Here is a 19,328-nt window from a genome sequence, read left to right on the forward strand (position 1 = left end):
TAGTTTCTTTAAATAGCAAGTTCTGATACTATATTGAAAATATTTCTCTTTCTAAATTATAGATTTATTATTTTTCAGGAATCCATTTGTTATGTAAAGCAAGGTTCACCCATATAGATAGTGAAATGGATAAGTAGGCAAATATATACTTGGGAAATTTAAGGTTTGTTTGAGTTTTTATGTAAATGTAGGATGGGCCTAAGAAGTTCCCTTATAAAAATGGCAAATATAGATATACAATTTGTCGATAGTTTCCTATGCCGACATTATAAACCTTCCTTGGGAGGTTCAGAAAATAACAGACTTCATAATGCACTCCGTTTCTGCTAAAATACACAAGTTCTGACCAGTATGGTAGGCTACTTACCTATACACACAAAGGTCCCCACAACTAAAAACTTTAATATTTCACTTGATCACAACTTTCTGTGTAATTTGAGGGAAAGCTAAAAGAATGACCAAAAAGCATTTAATAGCCTAGAAGTATTCACCACAACTGGGTGCCTAAATAATTAATATAAACATGTACATTAAATTGAACGACCCCATCAATTTGATGCTTAAATATCTCTTTGCCCTAAGATAGAGGGTCTAGACCAAGAGCCAGTGCTGTTCTTGTTGGGGACTGTTTTGTGGTCTGAAGACTTTCTCCAAAGGACAGAGACTCTCCATCCAGAAGAGGGAGTCTCTGTTAACATACAACCCTGTTGGGCACTGCACTCAAAGTCCGTATTCATGCCCTGCAGTCTAGCCCAGGAGAAAAGGCTGGACCTCTATTTGTCACCCAGTATTGTGGTGCATTTCCTTCCTCGGGTGTGAAGAAGCTCCAGAAGTAAGAGCTTCTATCTCCAAGCAATCTGCAGTCTCAAAGAGCCATGACAAATTGAAACAGCAAAGCTCCTTCCTGGATTAATGCAGTTGCTGCTAGCCCTAGAGGAAAGATAAATTAATACTTTTGTTCTTTGCATATTGGTAAAACAGACAGAATGTGATCGACACCGACCCGAATGTAGTCATTTGCCCTAGAACACATAAACCCTTTTTTGGACAGGTTACATTAAAAATCTCAGAATGCCATTTTTGTAAAGGATCTTTTTAGGGATCAATGTCATCCCCCGCTTCCTCTGTTTGCCTCCATTTTAAAGAAGCATTTTAACCCCTATCTTTACCCCCAACAAGAATCCAAATGATGCACTTCCAGATTATTTTTGTCATTTTCTGTGTGTTTCGTTTATTACGTGTAGCTTTCACTGGATGACAGCCGTATGGAGGTTCTGCGTCAGTTTATTCTCTGTGAATATGTCTGTACATAGAAAGCTATATTTATTTGTACATAGGCTGTTTGCAGTAATATGTTTCTGTCACATGAACTTCACTTGATAAAGGGCGTTTGTTTCTTCACTGTGTTCCTGTTACACTTTCCACAACTTTGTGCTTCTACTACCGGTAATCTACTCATAGAATATCACTTTATGTAACTAAATCTCCTCGGTGTGAAAAATAATAGTAATAAAATTATTGACACTAAAAAAAAAGTTGTTTTTTGAATAATCCTTGCCTTCAGCTAATCAGGACCCTCAGGTCTCAAGAAATAGACAGTCGTAGACATTTCGTTGCAGGGATTCAAGGGAACAAACAGGCAAGCAGTACTTACTGTTCATTATAAGTACTGAATGCTTACTAATGTCATTTGAGCTCCTAAATGTCTGACAGACCCTCATACATTGAAAGGACTATACAAACAATTGGATTTTTATTAATTAAATATACTGAAATTGTACATTTAAAAGCCTAGTGTTCTCTAAGCCTTTAAGCTCCGTTTAGAAGTCTTGTACATAAAAATAAAATTTCACAGTCACTGTCTTCTTTGATTATACTCAAGTAACTGATAAGTTTAAAAGATTAAATTCTAAATAGTTAACCTCACTTGTGAATTAAACTCCCTCGGGCACTTTTTAAATGTTACACAGTTAACATACCCAATTTTCTGAAATACTCCAAAAGCATGACAAACCTAAAAAAAAAACATCTTCCCTATGCACGTTGGCAATTCTTCTTAATCTAATATATCAAACAAAATATCATAAACCAGGTTTTCACCTACATTTAAATATTATTTACCAGCAATAAAAATCTACTATATCTTTAAAATGAATATCGTGAGTCTAATATCAATTACATATTTCAAACTTTAATCTGATTACTGATATGCCAGATTTGTGTAGAATTTTTTTTTTAATTTTATTTATTTATTTGAGAGAGAGTGTGTGAGAGTGGAGAGGTCAGAGGAAGAGCAGACTCCCCGCTGAGCAGGGAGCCCGATGTGGGATTCAATCCCAGGACTCCAGGATCATGACCCGAGCGGAAGGCAGTTGCTCAACCAACTGAGCCACCCAGGCGCCCCTTGTATAGAATATCTTAAAACACAAATGCACACCAAACATCCCAATGATTATAAAACTTATTCCTAAACAGCACCAAAATGTCAGTGTTATCAAGTCGACTTACTTTATTATCGCTATATTTCAGTATCACCTACTGACTAAAGAGCAGATCTACCATCTCTGTAAGGATGCGATGACTGAGCCTGAGTCACAGTATTGTTATTTATCATGGATAGTGTGGGTCCCAAAACATGACCCATGATCCCCACATACAAGATGACCCTATAGGAGCCAAGAGTAGTCACAGAGCACTCAGACTGTGAGTCACATCCTGTTTCATATTCATGGACAGCCCCTTCCTCGCCAAGCCCCAGTCTCTCCTCTGGAGTTTAATGTTGCAATCCAGCGAGCATCACTACCATTACTTTTTTTAACTTGAAATCTCTTTCAAAGCTTTGTCTCCTCATTTGAATTGGTGAATTTTGCAGGTTTTTTGTTTTTTGTTTTTTTTTGAGTTTCAGCCAGTTTTTCTGTACCTCTGGGTTAGAGTCTCCTAATCTCTTCATTGCTTGGTTGGATTCTTCATTCTGTTCGTTACTTTCTTGTCTGCCCTGACCACAAATCCAAACATTTTATTAACAACTACGTGTGTGCACTAATGCTAAATACTTTGTATACATTTCATTTAATCCTCATAACAACTCACTGAGTTGGGTGCCATTTTACTCCCACTTTACAAATAGAAATGGAAGGCCCAGCGTGGTTCAATAACGTGCCCAAGATCACACAGTGTCAGAATATTAAACTAAATCTGAGTCCTTCCATTACCCAAACTCGAGCTTATAAAGATCACTTGTCACCTTCTCCATGAGCTACATAATCACCCCAAGTCCCAGGACTTACAGTTATGGGCCGCACAAGCCACGCGGCAGGGTGAAAACACCAAAGTCAATCAAATGTTGGGCCTCTTTCGGCGTTTCCTAAACTTACGCTTCTCCATCAAAAAGTGCATGCACTCAGCTACAACTGAACGAGGGAGTTTGGTGTCTCCATCACAGGATTTCTCAGCCTTGGCACCGTGGACATTTGGGGCTGGAAAATTATTTGTTGGTGGGCACTGTCCTATGTATTATTGTAGGGTGTTTAGCATAGCCCTGACTTTTATCCGTTAAGTACAAGGTTTTTTGTTGTTTTTTTTTTTTTAAAGATTTTATTTATTTATTTGACAGACAGAGATCACAAGTAGGCAGAGAGGCAGGCAGAGAGAGAGGGAAACAGGCTCCCCACTGAGCAGAGAGCCTGATGCGGGGCTCGATCCCAGGACCCTGAGATCATGACCTGAGCCGAAAGCAGAGGCTTAACCCACTGAGCCACCCAGGCGCCCCAAAGTACAAGTTTTGATGAACAAAAAAATGTTTCCAGACATTGGCAAATGTACCCAGGGGTGGAGCATGTAAAATCGCCTGTGCTCGAGAACCACTACAGTTCTGTCAAGTAGAATTCAGTCTGCAACATCAAGGTAGAGGTACTTCGGCCAATGTTGCCTTTTCAGCTCCCTCATGCGCACTGTCCCTCTCTCTCTCTCCCTGCCCCCGCCAACACACACATCCAACGCCCCCCCACCCCATCCACAGCAATGCAGAGGTTACAAATTCAAGCAGGGAAAGTCCATTTGGCCTCAATTTTTAAATGGTCTCCATGTGAACAGAAACTGCTGAAGTACACTTCGGGACCCCTCCTTCAGCCCATTCCACCTGGATGGGCATTTTACCATCATGGTAAAATGGTTCTAAGGTGTCTGCCTCTCTTGTGTTTCTGGATCTCTCCCTGGGCAAAACTTGGCCATTCTCTTGAAGGATTTTCTGCAATCCACAGCCATAGTATAGCCCAAGGCTTAAATCATGCTCCAAGGGGACCTCTTTCATGAACGTCCATAGGCATTGTCCTCGTAGCTGGGTTTCTCCCCAGAGGAAGATTTAAAGGTCCTTTTCTCTGTCCAGATAACTTATGGGCTGAGGGAAAACAGTCCACATTAAGGAAACTTAAAATCCATGCTTGCTCTCATCTTCCTTCCAGAATGAATCCCACTTCTCAGCGACAAGGATTTATTTAGGAACTGCTTTATATTTAGGGAAAAGGCGCAGACATTTTAGCATCGGTTCAACTCAGTGATGTTTACAGCCCCAATGGTATTTTTGATCTATGTTTGAGAAAGTAAATATTTTCGTCACAATGGCATTAATGCTAATTTCACCAGTGCTGATTTCGGGCAACTTTCATTAGTTTGATTAAAATCTTTGCTCAGTTGTTTATAGGGAACAATTTCTAACCACTTTTATTTCATTGGAATTTTCATAGAAATGTTGATTTCTGTATAAATTTTAAAATAGGGGGCACCTGGGTGGCTTAGTCAGTTAAGCATCTGACTCTTGATTTAGGCTCAGGTCATGACCTCAGGGTCCTGGAATCGAGCCCCACATCAGCTCCCTGCTCAGGGAGGAGTCTGCTTCTGCCCCCCCACCCCCCACACTCACTCACTCCTTCTCTTTCTAAAATAAATACAGAAATCTTTAAAAAATATAATAAAATAAAATAGGAACTCAACTCATCAACTTAGTTTTGTTTTGTATCCATATCAGAGTTATTATTGGGAATAGCTATTGGGAATTATTAAAAAGAAAACCATTAGCCCAAAATTGCATCATTTAGGTTTAGGTCCTAAGTCATTAAACCAAGCCTTAATACCTAACCTAAATGCAGTTTCAACCCCTCCGGAATGTAATCTTTAGACAGTCAATATGGAATTTGATGGCCAGTACTAGGAAATTTACTGATAGACTCCTTCCACCACCTTTAAGAGGCAACGTTGTCTACACAACGCATTCATTGCCAATAAGTTTTTTTTTTTTTAATGCCCTCTCTCTGCCTTTAAAAACATTTCTCTTGTTTAGCTCAGTGGAGTTCCCCTCTACTTGCTAGATGTGATGTTGCCATATCTATGAATTGTTTAATAAAGCCAATGTGGTCTTCAAATTTAGTCAGTTAGGAACGCCTAGGTGGCTCAGTCGTTAAACTTCTGCCTTCGGCTCAGGTCATGATACCTGGGTCCTGGGATGGAGCCCCTCGTGCCTCTCCCTCCCCCACTCAACCTGTTTGTGTTCCTCTCTTGCTGTCTCTCTCTGTCAAATAAATAAATAAATAAAATCTTTAAAAATGGATTAATTAATTTACTCAAATGTTGTTTTTTTAACAGAATCTTCTCTAGGATTTTGACTGAACTCAGTTTTTATTGGTACGATTTTACAGATCTAATTTCACCAAAAATATTTAAGTTTTCCAGTAGTTTTTTTACTTCCATTTGTAATTCTAGAATAGATTATACTTTTGGAAGTTACATTGCTAAAGAAAAAAACCATAGTATACCTTGGAATTGCTATATTTTTTCCAGAATACCTTCACCTTTTAGACTGTTTTTTTTAGGTTCGGCCTCAGTAAAGATTTATGGCAGTGAAAACATGATTTCCCACAACACGGCAACCTTGCGTGGATTTTTTTTATTGTTGCTGTTTTGCGTTGGATTTTTTTTTCCTTGTTTTTTTTTTTTACTACCCCCATGCTTTTGTAATACCACTTTTGAAACTTGTTACTGAATATAGTCTCAGCTTAAAGTGTAATGCTAAAATCATGAGAACTATTTAAACAACACCAATGGAATCTATTATGGTATGCATTTGATTAACTTATAAAGTATTAAAGGAAAATATGTCCCACAAGTAATTTTTACTGTTTTATCAAATGATATTTGTAAAAATAGAAAGTTATGGAAAAAGTTGCCTTTGCAACTATTTATGTTAGCAATTGGCCTACAAGCACCCATATAATTAATGTTTGGTTTAAAAAAAAAACAACACTCCCTAGTCACCAATACCAAGGTACTGGGGTCCAAATGCATTGACAATGACCAAACATAAAGAAGTCTTGATACAAAGTGTGCAGTGATCAGAGTCCAGAACTGTCAGAAAGACTGACTCTGATCCACCTCTTCTCTTTTTTTTTTTTTTTTTTTAATTATTTATTTATTTGACAGACAGAGATCACAAGTAGGCAGAGAGGCAGGCAGAGAGAGAGAGAGGAGGAAGCAGGCTTCCTGCTGAGCAGAGAGCCCAATGTGGGGCTCGATCCCAGAACCCTGGGATCATGACCTGAGCCAAAGGCAGAGGCTTTAACCCACTGAGCCACCCAGGCGCCCCTCTCTTTTTTTTTTTTTAAGATTTTATTCATTTATTTGACAGACAGAGATCACAAGTAGGCAGAGACGCAGGTAGAGAGAGAGAGACGGGGAAGCAAGCTCCCTGCTGAGCAGAGAGCCCGATGCGGGTCTCAATCCCAGGACCCTGGGATCATGACCTGAGCCAAAGGCAGAGGTTTTAACCAACTGAGCCACCCAGGTGCCCCTGATCCACCTCTTCTTCCTGCAAGTTACTCAATGACTCTGCATCACCAGTGCCTCGTCTATGAAATAACACTACCGTATTTCTACTCCCCGACCCCACCAGAGCTTGTTGGAAAGAATGAGTTACTACTCCATAAGGTGCCTGGGTCATAGTAGCCTTTTAGTATCTGTCAGCTCTCTCCTCCCCATCCCATGTGACGTTGAACAAGTTCTAGAACCTCTCTAAGACTGAAAAGATGTTTCAAGTGGATCCTTTATAGGAATATCTGGACACTTCCTAATCTTACAGATTATAGGAATCCTAATTGTTTGTCTCAGTACTCTAACACGACGCTCATCAGAAAGCCCGTCTCCTCCTGGGATGCCACTGAGCTCAGCTCCCCCACCTACCCTCACTCAGCAATGTGCCCAGGACCTGGGGAATCTAAAAGCCTAGCTCGGTTACTAACAACGGAGTGGGACGAAATCTCTTTCTAGGTGTCAGCTCATCAAGGCCATAAAAATTTCTGGGGCTGGGGCACCTGGATGGCTCAATGGGTTAAGCCTCTGCCTTTGGCTCAGGTCATGATCCCAGCCAGGGTCCTGGGATTGAACCCCACATCAGGCTCTCTGTTCAGCAGGGAGCCTGCTTCCCCCCGCCCCCTCCTGCCTGCCTCTTTGCCTACTTGTGATCTCTCTCTGTCAAATAAATAAATAAAATCTTAAAAAAAAAAATTCTGGTATGCACCAAAGCCCTCAGGATTTCCACATCTTTCGGCCCTGGGAGCCTATACCTGCAAATAACACACAGAAACACGAACCTCCTGGTTGGTCGATCTTGCCTCTAGGGCCAGCTCACACATTAAACACATTCTGTATATCTCTACAGGGACAGCCCTGGGACCTTGCAAACCCAGAGTTGGCAAACACTTGGTAAATTTTGCCACTCACATTCCCTGACCCTCAGCAGACATCAACAATCAATCACAGCACCATTTCCCACTACACCTTCCAGCCAAGCATTCCAGGCAGCCAGTAACCATCAGTGCTCCTGGCATGCAAGACAAAACTTAATTGTCACATTCTAGCCCAACCAATAAATGAGGGAAATGAGAGCTAAATAGGCAGGGCTACCTTCCTGAGGTCACACTAGTAAGCCGTCCAACTGGATATTAAGGTCTGGTTTTTATTTTGTCTATAGTCTTTGCTAGGGAACCGTGATAAGAAGTCTTCTCATATAAAAGGCTTAAGTCAGGTCATTAGTTAGGTTATAGGCAGACAGTAAATGATGACAGTTTTTAATTAGTGAGAACTGTGTAGAAAGAAAAGAAAGGTTTTGCTGCTGGGATTTGATAATAGAATTTCCAGTAAATAATAAAAACACCTCAGGGACAAAAAAAAAAAAAAAGGTGATGTCCACATTTGGTTACAAAACAATTGGAAGGAATGCATACGGCTCTGTCTGCTGCCAGCAGCTAATGACCCATGTCCTTGAAATAGAATCAGGTCAGAGAGGGTTGTAAACATTCACGCTTTCCTGTCTCCTAGCAGGAATTTGCTCAAATGTGCAATCAATCCCTGTAAGAGTTCCACTAGACTTAAGGGGAAAAGGAAAAGAAAAAAATGTTTTCCACAAGAAAAGTAATGCTTGTCACTCCTGATGGCCTAGGTCAACCATTCCAAGGTCAGGAATGGCCTTTAGAAGAGCCTGGGAGATGTGAGAAAGACCCTGTCCCCAGATCCTCAAGTACCCCCTCCATTCGGGACTGCTGCCTAGAATTTTGTCTTCGTGCCTTCTCTCTCCAGCTCAGTGCTTCTCAACCATGAGGCTGGGCCCAAAGGGCATGTCCAAAACACCTGCAGGCTTCTTCAAATTCCGCACATAAAACCAGCCCATAGGTGGCCAGAGACAGGCATTAGCACTGGGGGCCCAAGGAGAGTGAGCCCCAGCCCCTGTTCTCAAAGACTGCATGGTCTTGTAGAGGGCAACCAGTATGTGACAAGTACAGGACTCGTACTAGAATAAGCAGGCTTAGAGGGAGATTAAGAAACCAGATAGCCTGGGTTTGAAAACCCCAATTCTGCCCACTTACTAGTTGGGTGACCTAAACCTCACTGTGCCTCCCTTTTTCCATCTATAACCTCATGAGAGTAGTTTTATGTGGGTTAAATCAGTGCAAAATGATTGGGAATACCCTGAGAACAGTGCCTACCTTCGAGTAAGCAATATCCCTCTGTCTGATAAATAATGCTATAAATGGGGGTCGGCGTATTGGAGCCCAGAGGGGGGCCTGATCAACTCCATCTCAGAATTCAGGGAAAGCTACAGAGAGAAGGTGGCCCAGAAACTGGGGCAAGGGGGGTGGGATTGGGGTGGCGAGGGCCATAAGTCTAATGAGGAACTTGTACCAAGGGACAGATGAGAAAAGAGTACGGCATTTGGGGAAACAATATTGGGTGTGGCTAGAAGGTTAAGTAGGGCCTGCTAAGTGATAGAGGGATGGACGCAGAAAAGGTGGATGGTAGCAGATTGCAGAGTACCTTCTCCAACCCCACCAAGCCCCTGTACCCTCTCAGGCCACTGGAGGCTCTTCACCGGCATGTGACCTGGTCAGATCAAGTTTCAAGAAAGTCCTGCTCATACTGAAAAGAAATGATGTCCTGGATTTGCTTCAGAATGAAACTGGGGGGCACCTGGGTGGCTCAGTGGGTTAAAGCCTCTGCCTTCGGCTCAAGTCATGATCTCAGGGTCCTGGGATCAAGTCTCGCATCGGGCTTTTTGCTCAGCAGGGAGCCTGCTTCCTCCTCTCTCTGCCTGCCTCTCTGCCTACTTGTGATATCAGTCAAATAAATAAATCTTTTTTTAAAAAATGAAACTGGGGGTGGAGGTTTGGAAGAAAGAGAAGAAACTGCATTGGATCTGAGTTGATCATTGTTGAGGCTGGGTGTTTGCTATATGGGGGTTCCTTATATTATTGTTTTCATATGACTGAAATTCTCCATCACAAACAATTATCTGGAGAGGGTGGCTGGGAGAAAGCTCTTAGGCACTACCACTCTGCTGTCATCGGTCATTTGCACCTCAGTGTGAAAGGAGGAACGTTCAGTAGGACTGAAGAAGAGCAAGTGGAGGATGCCTGCGGCGGGAGGGGCCATCAAAGTAAAATGGTGGCGGGAGAAGGGGGCCAGCCAGGTGGTCGGGCCTGCCTGAGACCATGTGGCCTCTTGCCCCCGCCCCCGGCCTGTACCCCCCACTCCTGCTGCACATTCCCCGTGCCTCCACCTGGGTAAGTGTGCCTGACAGACTTTGGCAATCCGCTCTCTGCCAGGCCACTTCTGCTACTACCCCCTGGTTTCGTTGCTAATATTTTCCCTGGGGCCCCTGCTGAAGGACTTCTCCCCACCATGGGGGGGTCCAGGAGTCTCCAGGCCTGCCCCGAGCCCACTTCAGCATCCAGGATGAAGAGTTTTTTCGGCAGTGAGCTGTTCTGTCTGAGATCTTGGATCTTAGGTGTGTCACGTCCTGTGTCCCAGGGTTCCTCCACGACCTGGGGTCATGGACAGGAGTAGCGTGACAGTATGAGGGCCCCAAATGGCCCAGACTCCTGGGAGCACCCCAGAGCGACTCCCAGGAGGTTCGGAGGGGAGTTCAGCCTCTGTGAGCTCCGGAAACACCAGTGATAGGACAGGTGCGGCCTGTTTCACGGCGAGAAGATAAATGGAAGGCAGCAGGCGAGAGCCAGAGCAGAGCAGGAGAGAGCGAGTGAGCATCTGTGGGTAAGGAAGTCCTAGAGAAAGTCCTAGAAAAACTGGCTTCTAGAAGGGAGCAGGCCAAGCTTTAGGATGTTTGTCAAAAAAAGGAAAACTGCTCTTGTTCTAAGACAACATAATCCAAAGATTCTGAACTATTCTACCAGGGAGCTAGGGGGACTCCCTCCTGTGTCCCCTCTGTATTTCTGCGGGGGGATGCGGCTTAAAGGGCCGAAAGAGCACCATCTCCCCTCCTTAGATCTTTGCCTGACCTTCTCTCTCTCTTTTTTTCCCTACATTTTTCCTCTTCTTGGTGTAGGGAGTAGGAGCAACTACAATCTTCCTGTCTGAGAAGCGGCACAGGGCAGGGGTGCAGGAAAACTAAAGGGGTAAAAGCCTTCTAGGAGGGCAGCAGACACAGGCTTCCCAAGCTGCAGAGCATTGCCAGATGCCCAGGTTGCGGGGAGGGGGTGCTCCTTCCACATCACCCCAGAAGAGCAGCCGAGGCACCAGCCAGCGCTGCCACTGCTCGCCTGGCATCATTCCAGGTACTGCCTTCTACAAGCAGAACGGTCGACCATGAAGATGGCCCCAGTGAAAGAGTCCTGAGGAGGGGTCAGCTTGGTATTCTACCAGGTGGCCTAGAAAATAGAAAAGCCCCACCCCAGGAGCCCCCAAGGGCTAGCTGCTGCCAGTAGCCCCCTCGGAAAGGGCAGAGGCTGAGCTGTCTTAAAGCAAACCTGTTGGTCTTCAGGCTCTCCATGGTTCTCCCCTAAAAGCTATCAGGACTGACCTCCCCCCGCCCCCACTTTCCCACCACAGCCCCGCTGAGTATTTGAAAATGTGTGCAAATGGCTTGGGGTTGTATCGTGACTCTGGAGCACACCTGGCATGTAAGCTGCAAGACCCAGCAATGCTTAAATATCCTGCAAAGTGAGGGAAAGTCCTGCACAGAAAGAAAAAATCATTCCACTCAAAACACCTCAAGCTCTCTATGGAAAAACACGATAAAACACCTTGCGTTGGCTGGGCTGTTTTTCAACATGAGCTTTCCTAGACTCCTAGACCCCTCCTCCTGCCCAGAACCCAGTTAGGGAAACACAACATCCAAGTTTAAATGTAGCTCAAAGACACAAGTGATTGCTCTTGGGGGACAAAGGCGCCCTGGCTTCTGTGACTCCAGGCGGCTGCAGGCGGGCAGCTCGTGCCCACTCAAGCACACATGCTCAGAAACGCCCGAGGTGGGACAGCAAACTGTCTTCACACGACTTCCAGCTGATTCTATGCTCCTTAGATATGGGAATCATTGCAATATAAGCCTTCATTTGAAACTCGGGTGTCTTAAGGAACTAATGTTACTGATTGTGCCCCTCCCCCAGCTTGGTTGCAGGCAACAACTGAAGGCAGGGAAGGGTAAGATCTAAGGCAACGCATGTAGAAAAATCCAAATTCCTCCCTTGCCCGGATGCTCCCTCAGCCTGGCTGGGCAAGCATGCCAATCCGAGCCTCAGGACTGTTCCCCACCCCCAAGATCCCCTTCGCATACCAGGGAGGGAAGGGCAACGCTCTCCACGCCTCGCCAGACCTCCAAGCTCAGACCAGGCTCCTAGGGTGCAGGTGATCTAGGGGCAAAGGGAAAGAGGTCGTTCAGGCAGAAGGAGGCCAACATGGAGCACTTACACCAGCCAGTCTCAGAGGGAGCTCTATTGCTAATCCTCATAGCTACCCTATGGGGCCGGTGGCATTAAAGGATATAGAAACAGCCCTTGGGGATATCAAATGACTTGACCTAGGTCCTTCAGCTACTTAAGAGAAACAAGCTTTGGAAGACTGGGTCATGTTCTAAATTTGACTGTGCTATTGTCAGCATTATCTAAAGGGAAGTTTCCCCGAGTATAGAAATGTCCTTTATGGATAGCTGTCAGCCACTTCAGGCAAATGTGGGTGGTACAATGAGGGGTACATCTCCTGTTTTACTCGAACTTAAGTGGCCACGTGTCATTGGTGACTGTTGCACATTGCAGGGACAGAGGTCTTCACCCAATCAACCCAGAGGAAAAAAATAAATACCAGAATGTGGGTATAACTAGCAATTAATCATGGTACTCTTCAATCCTACTGGAAATGGTGATAGATTCTTAACAGTATCTGGAGTTAAGGAAATCCCACTAATCTCAAGTATTCAGATTTAAAGAGACCAACCTTCTCCAAATGTTGGCAGCCAGCAGTAGTCAGGGATGGCAGCTGGGAGATGTCCCGTCCCACCAACAGATGGCCTGAATGAGGAGAGTGAAGGCATATGGAACATTTTAGCATTTAGTCTCTTTGCCATTTGACAGATTCTGGAGACCCCCTGGCTTGTTTCTTACAATCCTCACTTTTCTAAATATTAAGAAGACCTGGTCAAATGGTTACCCTATGAATGATGACCCCAGCAATGAGCAGAGGGATTACAGCAATCTTAGCCATGACTCAGTGCTGGGCAAAGCCATCTTCTAAGTTGTCAGTCTTAAGGAAGCAAGCCTTATGCCAAGAAAAGACCATAAGGCATGTCACCTGGTTTAACAGAGTTGGCATCTGTCCCTTGGCCATTCAGTGCCTGCTTAGATGAGAATCCCAACCCAAGGGGTCTAGTCAGTAGATTCCAGAACAAGTGAAGGACTCCAAATTCAGGCACTAATTGAGTAAGACTGGTGTCTTCTCTTGTAAGCAAATAGGATCCACTGTGTAATTCTGCTCCAAACCTTCTTTGCCTTTTGCATCGCCAAAGATTAGAGGCCCTTTAGAATGTGATAAGCAAATCAACCCCCATTTGGTAGAGAAAAGCTGTATCGCTCTACTCTGCAAAACTGGGGCCTCCATCAAGACCCTGAGCCAACAGGAAGGTGGTAGAGAAGCAGGTAATCCGGCAACCAAGAGTATCAGAAGAAATTCCGAAAGCTGAATATTGGGACCCAGTCAGTGAAGAACAACACAAAAGGATTAAAGAATTAATAGTGGAGGGAGAAAGAAAAATAGAAGGCTGAACAAAACAAGAACAAGGTTTTCTTTCCAGAACACTGTGGTCACAAAGTCAGTCCATGGTCCTCCTGGTGCTTTGCACACACTGAGCTACTTTTAAAGCCTGGACCAGTCATATACTTGATTGACATCTGCAAGGAGCTCCTGTTTCTGGACACACAGTAGCTGTTAAAATAATAACCAGTCTCAAGTCTCCATGTGCTGTGTGGTGACTTTGCTAAACCAGTGTGGGTGGCTAGGCTAGCTGCCTCACAGGGGGACCAGCACCAAAGAGCTCTTAGTAGACTGAGCGCAGCAGACTCTCCATTTTGAGAACATGTTTTTAAAGAATCAGAAGGACCTGGGTTTTCGTCCCATCTCTGCCACTTTAGAGAAGCTCCTTTACTTCAGTGTCCACAGAATGGAGTGTAACTATGTGGACTCAAACTCTCTTTGTACCCCTCTGTTGCACAGATCTACAATCCTGGAGGACGTTCAAACACAAGCACTCTTCCCAACCACGGATCACAACTGTGATCCCTCTTTGTGATAAATTGGATTCTTTTTGAAAAAGAATTTTGGTTTTGTTCCTTGGCTAGTGAGTTACTGCTGTTCTGTCTCAGGTTCTCCATAAGTTTATGTGAGAAAGACTAGTAAAGTATTGATCCTTTCTGCCTGTTAAGGAGAAAGTTTGACAGTCCTGATTCCTTTTTAAAAAGCTTTGTTTCAGGGTGCCTGGGTGGCTCAGTGGGTTAAAGCCTCTGCCTTCAGCTCAGGTCATGATCCCAGGGTCCTGAGATTGAGCCCCACATCGGGCTCTCTGCTCCGTGGGGAGCCTGCTTTCTCCTCTCTCTCTGCCTGCCTTTCTGCCTACTTGTGATCTCTGTCTGTCAAATAAATAAATAAATAAAATCTTTAAAAAAAAAAAAAAAAAAAGCTTTGTTTCTGGGGGCGCCTGGGTGGCTCAGTCGGTTGGGCATCTGCCCAACAATCAGGTCATTGTCCCAGGGTCCCAGGCTTAAGCCCCATGTCTGGCTCCCACCTTGGCAGGGAACCTGCTCCTCCCTCTCCCCCCAGTTTGGGTTTGCATGCTCTCTCTAATAAAAGCTTTGTTTCTGAAACTAAAACTTCTCTAAGATAGTCAGTGAGCCTCCAAGTGTGATCCTTACCGCCTGTGAATGTTACCTGGAAGAAATAGGAGGCTATGACGGGTGGAGGGTACGGTCCCAATAAGAACCATCTCCCACCCTCTGGGTGATTCTTAGGCACACAGAAGTTTGAGAAGCACTCACGGTAGGGCTTTCTCCCTTCTCCATGGGGGGGGGGGGGGGGCATGAAATGGGACACAGGTCATGAAATGAGCTTGTGAAACGGATTTAAAAGAGGCACAACGTCCTTGCACGGGTGTTTACTTTCAGGAGTCAAAAAGAAGCCCTTCGGTTTAAAAAAAAAAAATTCTCTTTTCTAGCCATGACTCTGGCTCTCGCTTATTTTCATTGATTTCACATCACTCATTTTAACAAAAGGATTGTCTCCAGTTAAAGAAATGTGTGTAAGTATGCGGATAGACCGTGTGCTTCCACAAAACCTAGGCACAATTTGAATGTTGATTATGTCATTACAGGTCTGCCTTCCAAACACATAACCAACCGTGCCTGAGGACCAACAGCTTGGTGGTTGACTTCCACATTACGCCAACTGCCTTATAGATTAAAAGGTAGAAATGTACAATAGTTGCTGTGCCCCAGACATTTGACTTGTGTTCTAACTAGAGTCACTAGATTTCTCTACTATCAGATGTAAACCTGTTAGAGGTAGACTGAGGTTGGGGGCTGTGGGGGACTTCTAAATAGCACTTAGTACAATTTTCCCTCTCTTGCCAGACCAAAGGGCACTGAGCTAGACCATTTGCAAAAAATCAGCCACCATTATTCTCCTGTTTCCAAATCCCTTAACAATGACTATCAGAAGGCATTCCCACACCTCCCCACCCCTCACCCAGAATCTGACCTGGCCTCGGACTTGATTTAACCAATAGAATGGCTAAAGCAACATCATGCCAGACAGGTTCAGAGTCTAATTCTCCAGGGGCCTGGCAGGCTTCCACATGCCGTCTTGGAATCTGCCTAGCCACAGCATGAATAAATCAAGGCTAACCTAGAATTATACTGAAAGCATGAGCCCCCCCACCCCCACCCAGCAGAGAACCCCTGAGACCAGCAGCCCCCGAACTGGCCACAGATGCTGAATCAGCTCAGAAAAACTGGCCAGCTGCCTCCAGAGCACTGAAAACTACATTCTGTTTTAAGCCACCAAGTTTCAGGGTGTTTGTCCTATAGCCAGAGCTGGCTGATACAAGAAGAGGCTGTTCTGGGGTTTTATTTATCTTTAGATCTCCCAACACCCAGCCCCATGTCTGGTGCAATGTGACATTCAATGTATAAATGTTGAATAAATGAAGAAATAAATTAATGTGACTGCACAGTGATCAGCCCTTAGTTGCCCACTGTTCAGTGTCCCATGGGGTAAAGCGGCGTTGTTCCTTGAACTCCAAAAATAGGCATGTTTCGGAACTCTATGTTTTGACAACAGCGGGGTCTCTGTCATTAAGTAACAGATGGGAGATTGGGTACCTCCTGTTCTGAAGTCTGAGGCACATGCCTATAATTCTCTAAAGAACTCAAGCCATTAAGTAATTACTTCTTGAAGCTGTGTTCACTGCAAGTCCATTTCTTTAACCTACTTGCAGAACAGCCCTGAAACGGAGACTCCCCACATCACAGAAAGGAGCCCCCGCTGTTCCCTTTGGCAGAATTACTGGCTACATCTACTTGGGGATGTAATCAGGGACTGAGAAATAGGTCCAAGTCCGTTTGTCTGCATTCTCCAGATTCTGACCATCACCAAGCTGCTATTCATAATAAAGACCATACATAGCTCGTAAAAATTCAGGTCTCCAGCTAGCACCCAGACGGGGACATGTGGGCATCAAGATCCATGAAGATACAGTGTGTTACCATTCAGCCATAAAGAAGATGAGGAAAGCCAACCACTTGCAACAACGTGGATGGACCTTGAAGGCATTTGGCTAAATAAGTCAGACAAATATTGTATGATCTCTTTTATATGTGGAATCACAAAACCAAAGTTCTAGAAAAAGCTATTAGACTTGGGCTACCAGAGGTGGAGCATGGACGAAGCAGAAATTGGAAGAAGGTGGTCAAAAGATCGAAACTTCAGTTACAAGGTAAATAAGTGCCAGGGATGTTACGGACCATAGGACTAGAGCTCACACTGGTGTATCGTCTATGGGGAAGTTAAAAGTAAATCCTAAGAGTTCTCCTCAAAAGGCGAATTCCTTCCATACTTTCTTCTATGGTATCTGTAAGATGTTAGCTGAAACCACTATAGTAACTTCACAATATCTGTAAATCAAACCATCATGTCATGTGCCTTAAACTTATGCATGATGTATGTCAATTCTCCAAACCAGTGGGGGGCGGGGGCTGGGGCTGGGGAATTCCATGAAGAAACCCAAAAACAATATTCAAGAATGGGGGAAAAGCTACCTCATGATATATTTGCTACTAAATGTTCATGAACGGGAGCACCTGGGTGGCTCAGTTGGTTAAGTATCTGCCTTTGGTTCGGGTCATGTTCCTCAGGGTCCTGGGATCAAGCCTGGAGTCAGGCTCCCTGGTCAGTGGGGAGTCTGCTTCTCCCTCTCCTTCTCCCTCTGTCCCTTCCCACCCCACTCATGCTCTCTTCCTCTCTCTCAAATAAAATCTAAAAAAAAAAAAAAGTTCATGAACTGTTACATGTAATATTTAATGTAACAAAGTTTTATACTAGAACTGGTCAGTGTGACGACGGGCTTAGTCTGCCATGTGACGATTCAGCTGAATTATTCTGCCAGAGGGAGACCTAAGAGCGCATAGTTGTCCAGCCCCTCTGCAGAGAGCAGACCTTGAGCACAAATCATTCGCCCACTGCAGGATCCACGAGGAATCCTGAAACCACCAGGACACAGGCCAGCTCTAACAGCAGAGATGGCTGAGGATGGCCAAGGAGTGCTGGGCACACACCTGCTCTTTGGGTCCTGTACCAGGAATTCCATCCTATAATGCAGGCCAGGTGCAAAAGCGGAGGGGGAAAATGTGGAAAGGGCATTCTGCACAAAGAGAAGAGTAGGGAGAAGGGCACAGAGACAGAGTCTAGAAGTTTGACAAATAGTTTGGAGCGGTTGGAACTTACCAGCATGTGGGTGATCTCGCTGCCAGGTACTAGGGCCTGAGGTAGAGGGGGCAGCCAGATTGTCCTTAAAGAACTCAAATTTCATCTTGCAGGCCATACATCTTTTTACTTTCAAATGGTGGGAGGAGGAAATTTGCCCAGAGCCTAGCACATAATAAATGCTCAGTCACTGTTGGGTGAATTAAAAGAAGAAATGAATCTAGTCCTACTAAACTTTAATTTTAACAGTCTATTAAATGTGGGGAAATCCCATTTAATTTATAATTACGATAAAAGTGGCTACCATTCCTTGAGGGCTTCTAACAAGGACCATCTCACTGGCTCTCAGATCTGGCTGTACACTGACATACCTGGGGAGATTTTTGGAATATGAATGTGGCTAGTTCCCACAACCAGAAACAGACTTCGTGTATCTGGGTGCTGCCTGGCATTAGGACTCTTTTTTGAAACTCCTCTGGCAATTCTAATGTTCAATCAAGTTTGAGACGCCGCAGCCCTATCTCATTTCATCATGACAACAACTCCAGGAGGTAGACCGTCATTATGCCTGTGGTGCAAATGTCTGCATCAGAACATTGGGTGATCTGCTTCTGTGAAAGATCGAGGGGCAATTTTTGAGTCAAGGTGGACTTTACCGACTGTCTGGCTTATTTAAAGTCTTAGAATTGAGCCACAGGCAGGTCCAACAGGAAGAAGGAGGCTGCTAGGTCTCCCCAGAGTTAGAGGCCCAAGAGTCTGGTGACAGCCCTACATTCCCAGACCAGGAAGTGAGAGCATAAAAGGGATATAAAGGAAGATGGCGGCGATTAGCTGAGGAAGGGTCGAAGCGTGAATGCTGACAAGCTCTTCTCATTCTCCTGCCAGCAAAAGCAGCTGGCTGCTCTTCTAATAATTCTTTGTCTTCTCCAGAAAGACAAAACACATTCTACACAGAGATGCTTCTGTTAGCAGCTGCGGTGGTTGGTTTCAAAGGCGAGGGTGGGGGTGGGGGGTATGGGTAGAAAAGACATTGTTCATGATATCCTTTCCCTCAAATTTATGGAGCTAATCTGATAAGAAAAGAATGTATTACTAAATCAAGTAGCTGGGTCTCTCTACAGACGGGGACAGCATTAAACAGTACGCCCAATGGGGTGACCTCTGAAAGGACAGTGGGGTGAGGGTTGGGGAAGCACCTTTGGTCCCAGTGCTCCCTAAGGTCTAATTCTATCCAATAATCTGCCTTATGAATTGTACCCGCATTCATTAGGCCTCTTTCAGTTTTAAGTAAAAGAATCCAGTTTGACCTAGAGTCAGGAAGAAATGTATTAAAATGGCACAGAAGTATTTCCCCTCACAGGGCCAACAAAGTGCTAACAGAGAGGACCGTTTGCTGTGTGGGTTGCCAAGCCCTACCCCAGAGCCCCCTGGAGAACTGGAAAGACTCCCACTGCCCTGACCAACGGAGTCCAAACTTCCAAGGATTCAAAGCTTCATTCATTTCTCTTAAAAGTTGTCTCAGATGTTTC

The sequence above is a fragment of the Meles meles genome, chromosome 11 (genome assembly GCF_922984935.1).
Source record: "Meles meles chromosome 11, mMelMel3.1 paternal haplotype, whole genome shotgun sequence".
Classification (NCBI taxonomy): Eukaryota; Metazoa; Chordata; class Mammalia; order Carnivora; family Mustelidae; genus Meles; species Meles meles.